Below are 15,332 nucleotides of genomic sequence, written 5' to 3'. Positions count from 1 at the left end.
TGCATCGAATTGAGCCCTAAGGCGTTTTACTATGTGAAATCGATTTACGATACTCGAGTTTTTTTTTCATATCTTGTGGCTGGAGAATATGAACATTTGTATTATGTACCTCTTGCAAAATATGTAATTAATTATTGTGATTATTAGGTGATATTCTTATAAATTGCTTATTGCAATCGTCATGAAAAATGAGTTAAGTTATGAGAGGAATCTTGGAGTAAAAAAAAGCATGGATTTGATTTCCGAACTGTAAATATTTCATCACAGAGAAAATTGCACTCATCCTCAACTAAATAAATGATACTACTAAAATCATTATTAAAATTAATTTAAATTTCATTGTTTTCTCAAACTTAATTAAATCAATAGACTGGCTTAATTGAAAATACTTAATGCAAACTCATTTCGCAGAACGGCTTTGAATATCCCGATACATAATTTCAGACCATCTTTAAGTACGTAACCTGAAAATGATATTGAGCACTATGCAAAGTTGATTATCTATCATTAACGTTTTTATAATATAGAATCTGAACATCAGCATAATGCAAGCTCTAAAATATGCCTAAGTTATATGACTATTCGAATAAACTTGTTCAAAACTGTAAATGATAATCTTTGAACTACTTTCAATATAGAAAGTGTTATCCGACGGGTTATCTACTATTATTGGAACCGGTGAACGTCGGGGAAAAGGGAGCCGGCTTAGAAAATTCTAGATTCTTCCCAAAGTTTTCGGCTCAGACTCCAAGCCTCCCTCAGTGGTCAAATCTTGTCATTTCTCGCTTTCTCATAAAGTCAGGGATTTCACAGGGCATGGAATCCAGGGCATTGCACTTAATTTGTAATTTTTAAAGAATAATAAATATTGGCTAATTTCAATTTTTGTGTGTTCTCTTAGAGATTTCTTTGTGCTCACAAGAATCTCTAAGAGAATCACAAAGAAATCTCAAAGAGAACACAGAAAAATTGAAATTAACTAATATTTATTATTTTTTAAAAATTACAAATTAAGTGCAATGCCCTGGATTCCATGCATTGTGAAATCCTTGACTTTATGACAAATTGAGAAAAGACAAGATTTGACCAATGAGTAAGGCTTGGAGTCTGAGCCGAAAGCTTTGGGAAGAATCTAGAATTTTCTAAGCCGGCTCCCTTTTCCCCGACTTTCACCTGACCCCCTTTTCCTCGACGTTCACAGGTTCAAATAGTATATTCAATATAGCACAAAAAATCGTGATATAATGAATACAAGTATCAATTTTATTAATTTTAAGATCAAAAATTAAACAAAATTGTTATCGTGAAAATAGGAGTAATTTATATTCACATGATTTTCGGATAAAATTTGCAAAATGTAAGAACGCATTTTGAAATAAGATATTCTTTTATCGGCTACTTGCAGAGTGAAATTAAAAAAAAATCAAAAGCCTTATTTAGTGAAAATAAGTGCCTGACTATAATAAAGTAAGAAAATGTTTATGATATTAATATTAACATTATTCTCAATTTCAAGACGTTTTGGCTACTTTTGAGAACACAATTCAATTTTGACATTTTTATTTCTTCATTGGAAAATCTTCAATATCAGCATAATTGCTACTTTTCTGTTTATGCTGACTGCACTCAACTGATTCACAATGTGTGTCTTTGAGAGAAATGTTCAGGAGAAATTAAAGAAAAGATGTATAGAGATTACGGATATTACTACAGTTATCATTGCTCAATTGCGGAATAGAAATTATATGAGGAGATAGAACGCATTTGAATTACATACATTTGTTACATACATTTGCTCATTTTCTCAAAAAAGCAACGATCAGATGATTATACGAGTTCTAATTTTAGGATTTAAGTCTGTGATTAATGTTATCTTAACATAGAATGTGATTGTCTTTTCTTTCTGTTTTGTCTTATCTTGTCCTATTGCAAGTACTTTGATGTTTTTCTTTCTATTCTGTATCAATAGTTCCATTAAACGCTATTCTTTATGAGAATTATTATATTTCAAAAGAGCTCTACAACAAAATGGAAGATTAATTATAAAATCACAACCAAGATTATTACATCGCATTTCTTTTTTTTAAATAGTTGATAGTTTCTATATAATGTGTACATTAATTGGTAAGAGAACAAATTATCAAATTTACGTTAAGTCAATATTTGATGTCACTATACTACATAACATCAATAAATCTGTTATAACTCATATTTTTCGCTTAATTGAGCTACACGCAAGTTATTTAAATTATTTTACACGTGGTGTACATCGTGGCAACTGTAGTTAAAACCATTTTCAACTTCACTATTTCTTTCACTATATAAACACTCTAAGCAAAAATTAATGGAGAAAAAAGCACAATTCAAGTGAAAAACTCTAACATGAAATGGAGTTTGTGTAACACTTTTTAATAGTGTTAATTATTCACCCGACATAATCAAGCGAATGCAGCAATTTAAGCGATTCTCTGTATGAAATTTCTTCATGTTTGCTCAAGGTATTCACCTCTTTTAGATCTGAAGAATATACGCGCTATATAAAACTCATTGCAAAAAGGTATTGTTGAGAGATAAATAAAGGCGCAACGTGTTTTCGTTTAATTCGTGTTTAAATAATTTGAATTAATATTATTGTTATACTGCGACCATGCCCTAACAATAATTGTCTGTTAGTTCTTGTTTTTTATGAATCTTGCTTTTTTTTTTAGCAAGAATTGAGGTGGGGATTTACAATTGAATTGACAAATATAGACGCACTTATTGTCTCAAGAAGGAACAAATTCTTGGAGATAATATATGTCAATAGAAATAAATTTTAGAGCATCTTAATACAAATTAAGTAATTAAAAGAACATTTTTTGCGGCTCGTGTGATAAATATGAGTAATATATACACACACCTGTACATTAATTTTAATATTGATAATTATAGGTCTTTTATTCTATATGCAAAAAATGTCTCTTGTTTGCTGTCATGATAAAATAAATTTAAATGTTAGGCTTAAGCATTCAGTAAAAGCAAAATCAAAATTTTATAGAGACATGCTCCCTTTTTGGCTACTTTAGAAAATAATTAATGTCGCTTGCCTATATTTTTTCTACTGCTCAAATTTCGGCTAGATTTGGTAAGATGTATAACCTTTCTAGTCAAATCTATTTTTTGTTCATTTATATCAAAAATTTCTATTTATTGTCTCCACTTGGTAAAATTTTCGTGCAACATTGATACCGTAAAATCATTCAACTTTGTTGCAAGGAGTACAACTTTGTGCCAGCCTAATTTTAGACATGAAAGGTAGCTCTAACATACGCAAAGTGATTATGGGTATTCCCTTTTATATGCTTGTTACCAAAGGTTGGTAAAAATTCCATTATTATCTGTGCTGTTTCTTCATTTTTCCATATCTGCAGAAAAGTGTCCTCTGGAACACATATTTAAAAACGTTTCTAATTTATTCCGTGCGTCTTGTTATATTCCTTGATTATAGAGGATAAAATAGCTGAATCGGCGATTTTATAGGTTTTTCCATCTTCTTATAAAGACATATTATTCTTAAAGTGGGGAAAACGCAGTACAACTTTGTACCACTAGTTTTCTCAATAATTTGAGCCCTTATAGCATCCATCCATATCATTTAAAATTTAAAGGTTTAGTAAATAGTTGGGACTCAGATCGTTTAAGCAAGAAATAGTTGACCCCCTCCAACCTTCTTGTCTAGAGATATTGGTCATAAAAGAAAAAAATTTGCATTTATTTATAAGCTTTCAAAGACTGTTTATTTTTAGTCGTTCTAGTTATCAGAATTTTATTATTGATAGCACAAATTAAAAGTGGTATAGTCGAAAAATTGATTTTCGTAATTTCTAAATTATGTAGCCAAGATTGAGATCTTTCTAATGATGGATCGCACTAGTCTTTCGGCGTTAGTTGATTTGACTTATAAAAAATAATTTATAAGCAATAATAAATTGAATCAAATTAAAAGAGAATTGACAATTTAACACTACTTTTATGTACTGTTTATTCGTGAATACTTATAGAGTGAAGATTTGAAATTAAAATTTTGGGATTGGACAAGTCGACACCAATTCTCTCGCAACAAGAAGGATGGCACAAAGTTGCATAACTTTCGTTTACAACTGTGCCATTTATAAGAAATTTTCTTCCTTGTTCAATAATACACCGAGAAAAATGTGGATGGTAAAATTTACCATCCTCCATACAATATTCTAATGGCCGGATAGTAAAAAAGTCACCCAGCAAACGCGATATTAAATAGGACTGTCAAAAATTGTAAAATCTATTGCATGGATAGTAAATTCTAATAGCCGGATGGTAAATTCTAATACCCCCGGATGTTAGATTTTACTAGCCGGATGGTAAATTGTACTGGCAGGATAGTAAATTTTACTAGCCGGATATTAGAATGAAGAATGTCGGAAAAATTTATTTTTCCTTATTTTCATTGCTTTTTTTGGCCATTGTTTGAGGGCTTGGGGCCCTTCTTGGATGATATTCTCTGTATTTCAAGCCATTTTGGTGCGTGAAAATTGACGACTCCTCCGAGATTTGAACACGCGACCTTTGTGATGACAGTCCAGCATCTTCCAGCTGCGCCACGAATTGCTATAATGTATTCAAAGCATATCGGGAACGGTTGCATCGGCACCCACGATATTCCAAAATGACATTCTAACAGCAGAATGGCAAATTTTACTGGCTTGGATAGTAATTTCAATCCAAATTACTATCCTCCGTTAAAATTTACTGTCTTCCAGTTAAATTTTAACATCTAATATGCGGCCAGTAAAATTTACTTCCCGGATATTAGAATCTAAGAGAGGTCAAGGTAAAATCTAAATGAGGATAGTAGATTTTACCATCCGGCTGTTAGAATTTACTATCCATAGGATAGTTAATTTTAAAATGTCAAGATGGTAGATTCTAAAGGAAAGTTTCTATGGAGGATGGTATTTTCTACTATCTTTTGAGATAGTAGAATTTAAAGACACGATTTGTAGAAAATACCATCCAAATTTTTCTCGGTGTACCTGGATTTTTTACAATCACGGGGTTATATTCCAAAGATGTATAGTTATCTTGGACAAAAATCCCATTGAAATATCTTAACTAATTTGGAAAATATTAAAGAAAAACTTGAAAAAGTGCCACAAAGTTGTATGATTTTACGGTACTATGTCGTCAGTTAGATCAGCAATTGTCATAACTTTCTCATCACCTCATCATCAGTTCTTTTAACAATACGGAAATATACATACGATACAAAACTGCTGATTAGGTGATAGGAAATTACGACAATTGCTAATCCAACTGACGATTTTTGTAGCTTTTTTTTGTATATTTAGTTTTTGTGATGAAATTAATTCAAATTGATTAACAGTATTATAGGTTTAAGTTCCCAGCGAGCACCAAATGCTAAGCTTTTTCAAATCAGCTGAAAACATATATTTTTTCAGCTGAGCTCTGCTGACCTCGAAGTTACACTAGCGATCGCAGTGGCAATTAGTCAAAGTTATTCTTTTTCCCCAATCGAGTGAGAGACTTTAATGCACTTGGTTTTTGTCTTTGCTGAGTTGCGTAGAAGCTAAGGTTAACCTTTTCCATTATTACAATTTTATGATTCTTACAATAACCACATTTGACATTAAAAAATAAAGCAAAAAATTTAAAATTCACAAAAATTTTAAAAAATCATATTTATAATATATTTTGAATAATATGTATTCTTAAACCTTTTCCGAACAATAAATTTAATTTTTTTGTCTAATTTTATCAAAAAATATTGTGAATTCATTTATAAAAAAATATACTACACCTAAATTAAAATTGCATTGCCAAGAATTCTTGTCCGCTGTGATTTTAGAAAATTAATAACCCAAGAAATTCTTGGGAATTCTCAAGATATTTTGATATTTAATGAATTCTAAATTCGAGAAATATTGAAAAAATTTCGGAACCTCATGGAAATACCAAGAAGTTCAAGAACATATAGAATTTAGAGCCTCTATAATTTTTATTTAATGGTATACACAGTCTACTCAAAATTATTTGAAATGATTTCCAACAAATTAGCATATTTTCCTGACTTTAAAGGTATTTAAAAACTCTCTTCTAAAAAATATAAATGCATATCATTTTAATTTAAAAAATGAATCATCAAATTGAATAAATTTTTCATTTAATAAAGAATACGTACATTATTAAAAAAACGATAATTGTTGGTTTGTTATTTTACCACGATAATAAAAGTAGTTTTTTGTGTAAAAATGCGCTTTAGAAAATTTATAATCGAAAATTTATAAATAGAAAAGTGCAGCATATACATTATGCATATGCATCGTGCACGGATCATACATTTATTTCACTTGTAAAATATAAAACATTTTATAACATAAAAAAATATATATTTTCCGCATTTGCCGCAACAAACAAAAACGCTTTTATGTAAATTTTTCAACTTAAATTGTGATAAAACAATTATATTTTATTTTGTAGTATCCATAGAAATTTTTTGTAGTACTTTTAAAAGGCATTATTGAACTCATTAACTCTTTCCGGACCGCAGCATATACTGTAAGCCAATTTCACTTTTTTTTTTAAATCAAAAATATCTTTGCTCAGAAATTAATTGAGGTCCTACAAAAAAATATTTTACATTTAGACATCCTTATAGTTTGTAATCATTCACAAGAATAGGATTTTTATCAGTTCTGAATATTTAAAAAAAAAAACATTGTTTTCCACAAAGTATTCATATGCTGCTTTGTGTACTCAGAGTCCCAAAAGAGGCGAAAGAGTTAAGTGGGGGAGTCACAACTTTTAAATGGATTTTTTTAAATGCATCTGCAACTTTATTTACCATAAAAAAGTTAAAAAAGTAGAAAAATCCTGTTTCAAGATCAATTACAATAGTTGTGACCGACTGTGAGCATAATACATCAATGGCTGTTCCAGGAAAGATGCCAATATTTAATTGCGAAAATTGAGGAAAATATGCTTTTTGCAAAAGAAAAAACATATTTTTCATAAATAATGAATAATTTTATAGCCCCCGACTGAATATTTGCTCAGAAAAAAATATTTTTTTTTCTCGGGAAAATAATGACGCAATTCACTAAAAAATGCAACATTTTTGGTCGGGAGTATGTTTAATACTCTTATTTGACCATTCTCTATAGGCAGCATACCGCAGCATAATTCCTATAATAATATAAGTAATAAAAATCGTGATTATAATATCCCCCAAGTTGATAAATAATTTCAGGGGAAATTCCAAGTCCATTTTGACATTTTGAGAGAAAAAGAAAAAAGATGAAAGAGAAAATTTGCTGCTAAATGCTTCCTGGCGCCATCTACCGGCAGTATTTAGTTCTGCCATCATCCACTGCGAGCGCTAAACAGTGCCATTTTTATGTATTTGCTTAGCACTTTTTGTTCGAGAGCTGCTGATTGGCCAGCAGACCGATTCAGCAAAAAAATGCTGAAAATCCTATTTTATTCTGCTAACTGTGCTCGCTGGGTTATTCAAGAGAACTATAGTTAAATTTGAATATATTTAAAAATACATTTTTTCCTCGGAGTACTGTGAACTAAGTTCAACTTGCCAGGTGCTTGTATTTAAATATTGTATTCTAAAAAGAAATGGTTTAATCCAGAAATATGAAATGAACTTTATGAACATAAAGTTGAATTGAAAAAAATTATATACACCCGGGAAGACCAAATCATTTTTACCAATCTGAAATAAAAAATTGTATCCATGAAAGCATATAGGCTATATTTTCAATCGGAGCAAAAATAGTAAGTAAAAAATATATAGGCCAAAAGTGTAGAAGAATCTTACACTGGTAAAAATAAAAGGATCAAATTGATCCAAATTTGATCCTTTTGAAAAGGATGGATCAAATTTCGAACTCTGAATGAACATTTATCATAATAGAACATGTTAATTTGATCCATCCTTTTTAAAAGGGTCAATTTGATCCTTTTATTTTTACCAGTGTAATATAAATTCTTATCAGTGTTTCAGTAAGCATTTTAGAAAACAGTAGAATACAACTATCTTTTGGTTCATGAAATTTCATACATTAAAAACGTTTTCCTCCTTCTTGAACAATGTTATTGGATAAATTTTCCTGAAGTATTCGAGAAATCATTCTCAACGAATTTCTTCAGCTTCTTCCCTAGTGAGATTAGTGTGTAATGCATTGTGTAACTATCATCTTGCCCAGAATTTCTCTTTTGCATGAATGGCCACAAAATGGGCATCGCAGAGAAATTAGGTTTTCTTGTACTTTTTCCTCCACATTCTTCCAGAACTGCTCAGATCTCACTTCATCTATAGGATGACTATCCCGGAGATAGTACGAGTCAGAATAATCTGTTTTTGCCTGGATAATTGTTTTTAGTCATCTTTTGAAGTCATAGAACAGAAAAGAATTACAGAAAAGAGAGTCTCTTGGTATCACCGCTTTAATTAATAAATTGTGTGAGACATGCGATTTTGGTCCGCCAGCTAGAAAGTGGGAATTCTACCCTAGAAATACACTTTTTCAATCTCGTTTATTTGCTTACTGTAGGTGTCTTCTTTAGAAGTATAACGGCCATCCGTTCAAAGGCGGAAGATAATTATGTCAATAAGGAATACCTTTGTGGCATTTAATCAAGCACCTTTTTATTCAATTATTGTCCATCAAGTGTTGAAAATCGATTAAATAATTGATCAGTCGCCTTGAGAAATTTGACGTGAGATGGGATATAATTGAACTTAGTCATCTTGAGTACACTATTGAGAATACCATATATTGTTTCAAAAATTTATTACAACTTGCTTTTGAAATAAACCAGGTAAAGGTTATATACAAGACGCCCTGTCATACTCAATTATTACTAAATGTATAAACATTCTTCAATGATAAAACGTAGGTGAAACTTACTATATGCACTGGACAGTAGCAAATCAATTATTTTCTCAAATTAATAGTTTTCCTGTGTCATTTATTTATGCCTATTTGTAATTTTTATTATGTATAAGAGCAAAAGTATTAATATGTAATACCATTTATAAATTCAATTTCATATAAATAATAATATATATAAAATGCTATATTGAAAAAAAAATCAAATATGTGTCTGTAAAAAAGAAATTGGACAATTTTTCAATCTTAACAAAGATTGTCTATATAAATGTATGTGAATTTACATAAAATCAACAATGATCAGGTCGATCAGGCGATTATCGCTAAACTAAATAATCAGCTCATTATCACAATCTGTTTCTTTTTTGGAGCTACTTTAAAACAAATTGTTCATGTAAGTATCAACCTTGTTCAGTATTCAATGAGCATTCAAGTTTTCTGTGCCTTTTTTATTCTCTCATCAACAAATTACACCTAGCTTATTACCAAAAATGTAATAAATGAATGAATTAAAAAAATACAACATTCCAAATCACAACTTATTGCAATTTGCAACATTTTCAGGGTTAATCACTCTATCAGAAAGAGCCACAAGTAATATTAAATTTTCATTTATCCTGAGTGTTCATGCAGCAATTATAAGACATAATCATGAAATCTCTCTTAATAAAAATGTAAAAAATATATATTATGAAATTTTAAAGAGATTCCATGTGAAAAAGTGATGGGTATCATGTTACTTTATGAAAATCACACGTAAAAACTTTTAAGTTTGTCTAAAGCGCCAGTTTTAAAGTATTTCAGAAGTTTTTGTAAACATGTTTTCGTTTCTGTTTTAGTCCACACATTTTAATTTGGATCTCTTAAAAAATCGTTTTAATTACAAAATATTTCCATTCTATAAGCAATTCATTTAATAGTTGGAACATTTCGAATTTAAAGTTTGTTTTATTGATTTTAAGCGAAAACTAACTCATTGTCTATAGAGAAATATTGAATAAATTTTTGTTTACTGAATAAAACAGTAAGTGAAATTTCAGATTACGTTCATGTGCAGAATACGAGTTAAAAACACTTTCTGAAATAATTTGTTTAAATTTACTTAGAATACCTCTTACTTTTGCAATGTTAAATGAATATTTATTTCGTCAACATTGTGAGACCAATTTGAAACTCTTACTATGGAAATATTAAATAGAGATTTCACCTATCAATCTCGCGGGAAAGCATCACTTACTTTTCTCGTAAAATATTAAAGAGTAATTACAAAAGAAATTAATACAGCAATATGTATATAAGTTTATTGATTAAGAAAAAAATGTTTGACGAGTTATAGTAGTACGACTATAAACTTAACTTTACAAGACAAAGGATAGAATCGAGTTGATCTTAAATTCATCTATACTACGGAGAAGGCGCTCCTGGGCGCTCTACACATGAACTTAGCAGATTCTTCCAACACGGGATTTAACAGCAATAGAAAATGATTAAATTGCCAACAAATATCCCGATACGATCAATAATAATAACCAATTCTTGATCACAAATATAAGGGGGGTAAAAAACTTTGGCACCGATGGCACTCAAATTTTAGTACAATTATAGAGGAGGTTCTAGTCTATATTATCACCCATAAATCATCTTTCTCTCACTTGATCCAAATTCTATATATTATGGTTTAAACACAAAATTTGCATTTATGTCAGGAATTTGATACAAAATTATTTCTAAATTCAGTTTCAAATCGAATTTTCATTCATTTGGAGTTTATTCACTATCTAAGGCTTATCTGTCCAATTTCTGAAGCAGTTCAACTTTGAATTTGAATCCTTTGAACCAGAGACCTTACGATCATATGGATCCACTTGAGGCTCTTAAAGGGTTAATATAACTTCTACTTCATAATGTATGCATCACTTTGCATTACGTGAATTTATATTACCTTTTAAATATTTATCGCTATAGCTAGAGATAAAACGATCTACATTAGATAATCTGGTGAAATTGATCGTAAATTATGAATTTTATCTCATTTTAACTAATGGAGATCCCATTTTGAGTTTCTTTTTGAACTGTTTTATTTTCGGTCAATTGTTTAATATTATTGTTCACGCCATAATTCACACATTTCTTTTAACAAATTCTTGTGATAATATCGTGACAAATAGTTAAATCTTAGGTATTTCCAAAAATTGCCAATCCACATGGCATTAATGCAATGCGGTGTTGATGTCACTTACAAAGAATGTTGTTAGTTGAGATTCCATAACGTCAAGACGCAATTCCAGGAAAAAAGCTTGGGATTTCTGAATGTTGTGAATCAATCTGGCTGCATTTCTCAAAAAATCGCGAAATTGTTTTTTCCGAAAATCATAAGTAATTTTTAGGTGTGATTCCTTCTAATCACAGATATTTTAGAATCAGTAAGTATTTTAATTATATATATTTTTTGATATTAATATAAAGGCTTTTATGACGAGCTTCCGATGATGCGAAGTTACTGTGGAATGAACGGACATTGAATACTTATTGAATCACTATATAGTATAGTTAATTAGAGGGAGTTTTTCATTCTAGTCTTGAATAGGTGTTTGAGGAGTGTGCAAAAAATATGTTCAATGTCTTTCCTATTGTTAGTGTTGTATAACAATTTATAATTATTACTTTGATGGTAGGATTATGCAATTGTATGAGAAGAAACATGGGTGTTTTATTGTGTGTTGGATACACTTAATGTCTTTCTGGGCAGAGACCAGGGACGTGTATACTGTGTCATTTCGAACCATTTTAATCTCATTAAATGAAAAGATGCTTTGGGCAAAAATTTAAATTTGCAAATTCTATGTTGGATATTGTCTCAGCGGAAAATAATTTCTTAGCCGGAAAGAACGTTCCCCTTTTTACAACTTATTCAATGTGTGGTATACGTCTCGATCTCGATGGATTAACTGTGAGTGTAAGTTGTTGGAATAAAAATGAACCCAGAAATATTACTGATGAATCTTCTATAGCGGGCATCACACCGTTTTCTTTCAGCAATGAGGTGGAACTCTGCGCTTCTGAGCAAATGGTGAATATTATGTACACATACTCCAAGAAGCGTCATATATATACTATACTACTTGTGATTCTCTGAACCACTGAAACAGTTGGCAGTCTTTTGCTTATTTGGACGTGTGGAATCACTGCCCTCAATAGAAACAAGTCAGTTTGTACATTGGGAAGTTTGATTTCCTCAAGCATTATTCTGACGCATTCATGCTTCTTGAATAAACAGCCAATTACTTACGTAAATTTTTTTTGCCATCTTATTTGAGCTCTCTAAGATACAGATCACTAGCAAATAGATTAATGTTCTAAGAGAATATGTCATAATGCCATTTTTGAAGGTCTCTATCGGATTATTGCGTTTAAATCTTTCGTATGATTTTCAAATGGTACTAATTGGAATATTTTAGAAATTCTCATGCAATCACTACGTTGTTGGGATGATCAGGATATAATTTCTTCAGATATAGGGCAAACCGGGGCAGATCAGCCAACGAATGAAATTTCTTTTTGTGTATAATTTTGTGTACGCTCATGCAAGTAAGAAATATTGATTAAGAAATATATAAATTCAAAAAAGAGTTTCATTTTTAAAAATCTTCATACTTGTGAAAACAGACTGTTTAATAATTTTAACAATATTTAAGTTATTGTATTTAGTTGTAAAATTAATTGAATCTCAAATAAAAACAGCAGCTTAAGAATTATTAAGAATTATAAAGCAGTTCATATAAGTTATATCTACTCATTCCAATAATCTTTATTGTACTTTGATTTTTATAGGTTTTGAAAAATAAAAACGTATGAATTAATGCGATTAATACTTAATCATTAACGTAATTCTTATATTTTAAATAAGCATGTCTTTGTATTGGAAAACATTTTGACAATACATCTATAAGGCTGAACAAGATTAGGTAATATTTTGGTAAAAATGGTCAGTAAGAATCATATGTGTTAAGTATGATTAATTAAAACGTGAATCAAAAAATTTTAAACTATAAAAATAGTGAAATATTTTTACTGAAGGAATAATTTAGTAATTATGAAAATGTCTCTCCGTCCAAATGTTACCACGCCTAGAGGTCGAGTGATTCAAGATAGTGATTTGGAACCTTTCGGAGACTCCCCAAAAGTCGGCATTTGCCTCATCATCATTCCCTTGTTTTTCTCTCCATCCCTCCTCTTCCCCACCAACAATATCTCGAAACTCAAAAACCAGCTCTTTTAGTTTTTGACCCTTTAAGAACGAGACACTTCTTGACCGAAATTTCACCGCTTACTCTTCCAAAGTGAAATATTATGTGTCTCATTCTGTTAAAAAAATTTGTAGATTCTTACAATACTTTACGATTACGTACAAACATTAGAAAGAACTAAACTAAGTTTATATAATCAGGAAAAATTATTTTCTCTATAGGTCACGAGTAACCCAATCGTCCTTAAAGGGTTAAAGGTTGTCCTAACGAACAATTAGTCTATACGAAACATTTGAAGCATTCCCAATGACAGGTTTTCAAGATCAAAAATCAGTAAGGCCCTAGAGATCATATTTCTCAACTTAATGGTATCATATTTGGATGGGCTAGTTGGAAAGGTCTTAGAACTTCTGATTAAATTGAACTGGTTCCAATCGATCTTGAACTGGGAATGAACCGATTATGAACCCATAATTAATTTGGATCCCAAAATCGATTTTATTGCTATATTGGGCGATCTTTCATGTGATTTTAAATCAGTGTAAATCGGTTATGAACCGGTAAACCGTAAATGATGTTAAAGTACTTTTTAACTCACGATTTTGTAAATTTCGCAAAGCATGAGGACGCTTTGCTACCCTTTTTAAAATTGAAATTTTGAGATGATCTCGCTGTTCCAGGTGGACAAAGAGAAAAATAGCAGAAATAGCATCACGAAGAAGAACAAGTCTTATACTCAAAGATACTTCTTCGTGATCTTTCTCTTTTATACATTTAAAATACTAAAAGAATTTCAAAATTCTAATTAAGAAACAATGCCAAATTGCTATATTATAAGTACCCAACGTTCATATATTTTAATTAAATATAATATGACAATGGCTTTAAATTAACTAATTTTTCACGCCTTTTCAAGGTCAAACGTTCAACATACCTATTAAACAACTTTAGAGTACTATTTTCTAGACCATTTTCATATTATAACTAATATATAAATTTTAGTGATTTTTCATTATTTCGCACAATAATGTATCTGCTGGATCTGCTGTATTTCTAAGCAAGAGTTTCTAAAAAATTTGTGTTAGTAATAGTTATTAAAGAAAGTAGGGTTGATACTTAGCACACAGGAAAGATTTTTGCAACACAGAACACGTTTGAATATCATGATCAAAGACGTCTGTCGATGGTGATATCTTGTGTAGTTGAATATTGCTTGAGCTTATGTAGATTCAATAGCAAAAATGAATATAGGACTTTGAAAATGTGTGTGCGTCTTGCTAAGAGCGACACCACAGTTCAATGACTAAATTTTTACCGTGTTCTTTTGCACGCTTGCACTTCAGACAGACCAGAGAGCGCTGATGATGAACGAAACAAAGACATTTTATTTTATTCTTCTTACAAATATATTCTACTAATAAGTCAAGATGCAAATATCTTACTTAGCACTGACTAAATTTTTTGATTATGTTTTCTCTTTATTTTTTTTTTAAGATTTGAAATGTTAAAAAAATAAATTTTGGCTAAGACTCTATAAATTCTTAGTTTAAGTTTTGTATTACACGTATAAAATTCAAATAATTTTGAAATTACGTACCTTTCAATTTTTGCAATAAGGTATATCCAATTGATTGCGTATCTAATGACTTTATGATGCAAATCCAGGCGCTTTAGTAACTTTCCTCATTCACAACACATATGGAGAGTAAGGTCTCGAATTATTTGCACAAATTAAAATGCTTAATTTCACAATACACAATTCTTCAATATCGCACGAAAAAAAAAATTGCGAACTAAAAGTTCTTTTTCAATATCCCGTATGAAATTGGCACATTATAATAATTTGAAGCGCAAAATAGTTCAAATGATTGTAATCACACTGCACTTCTCTCAACACTCGACCACTTTCTACAATTTCCAAGCTACAAATGCTGAGATGCTCAGGCCAGTGTAGCACAAGTAGAATCCAGAGCCACTCTTGCTGAGACACTGACGGTGTGGCTTTTTTGCTGAATAACAAGCGCCAAACTAGAAAGACTCGTTTATGTACAATAAAATCGCGACTTGAGGCTCGGTCTGCGATGAAGAAGTCTTTTGCCCCGCAAGATTATCCAAATGCGATATGGTGGGGCTTAAGTTCGAGACA

The 15,332-nt window shown here is 30.5% G+C and overlaps 1 protein-coding gene across 2 annotated transcripts in view; it reads right to left on the bottom strand.

Annotated features, from left to right (window-relative positions):
* LOC129807530 (uncharacterized) overlaps nucleotides 1-15,332 on the bottom strand; it is a 26,860-nt gene extending 11,528 nt beyond the window's left edge. For both annotated transcript variants that reach the window (XM_055856866.1, XM_055856867.1), the window contains exon 1: nucleotides 14,784-15,332. The gene's annotated coding sequence lies outside the window, so the exon portion shown is untranslated. The remainder of the gene's footprint in view (nucleotides 1-14,783) is intronic.

The sequence above is a fragment of the Phlebotomus papatasi genome, chromosome 3 (assembly GCF_024763615.1).
Source record: "Phlebotomus papatasi isolate M1 chromosome 3, Ppap_2.1, whole genome shotgun sequence".
Lineage (NCBI taxonomy): Eukaryota > Metazoa > Arthropoda > Insecta > Diptera > Psychodidae > Phlebotomus > Phlebotomus papatasi.
Note: the sequence above shows the minus strand (reverse complement) of the source record. Positions and strands in the feature narration are given on the sequence as shown.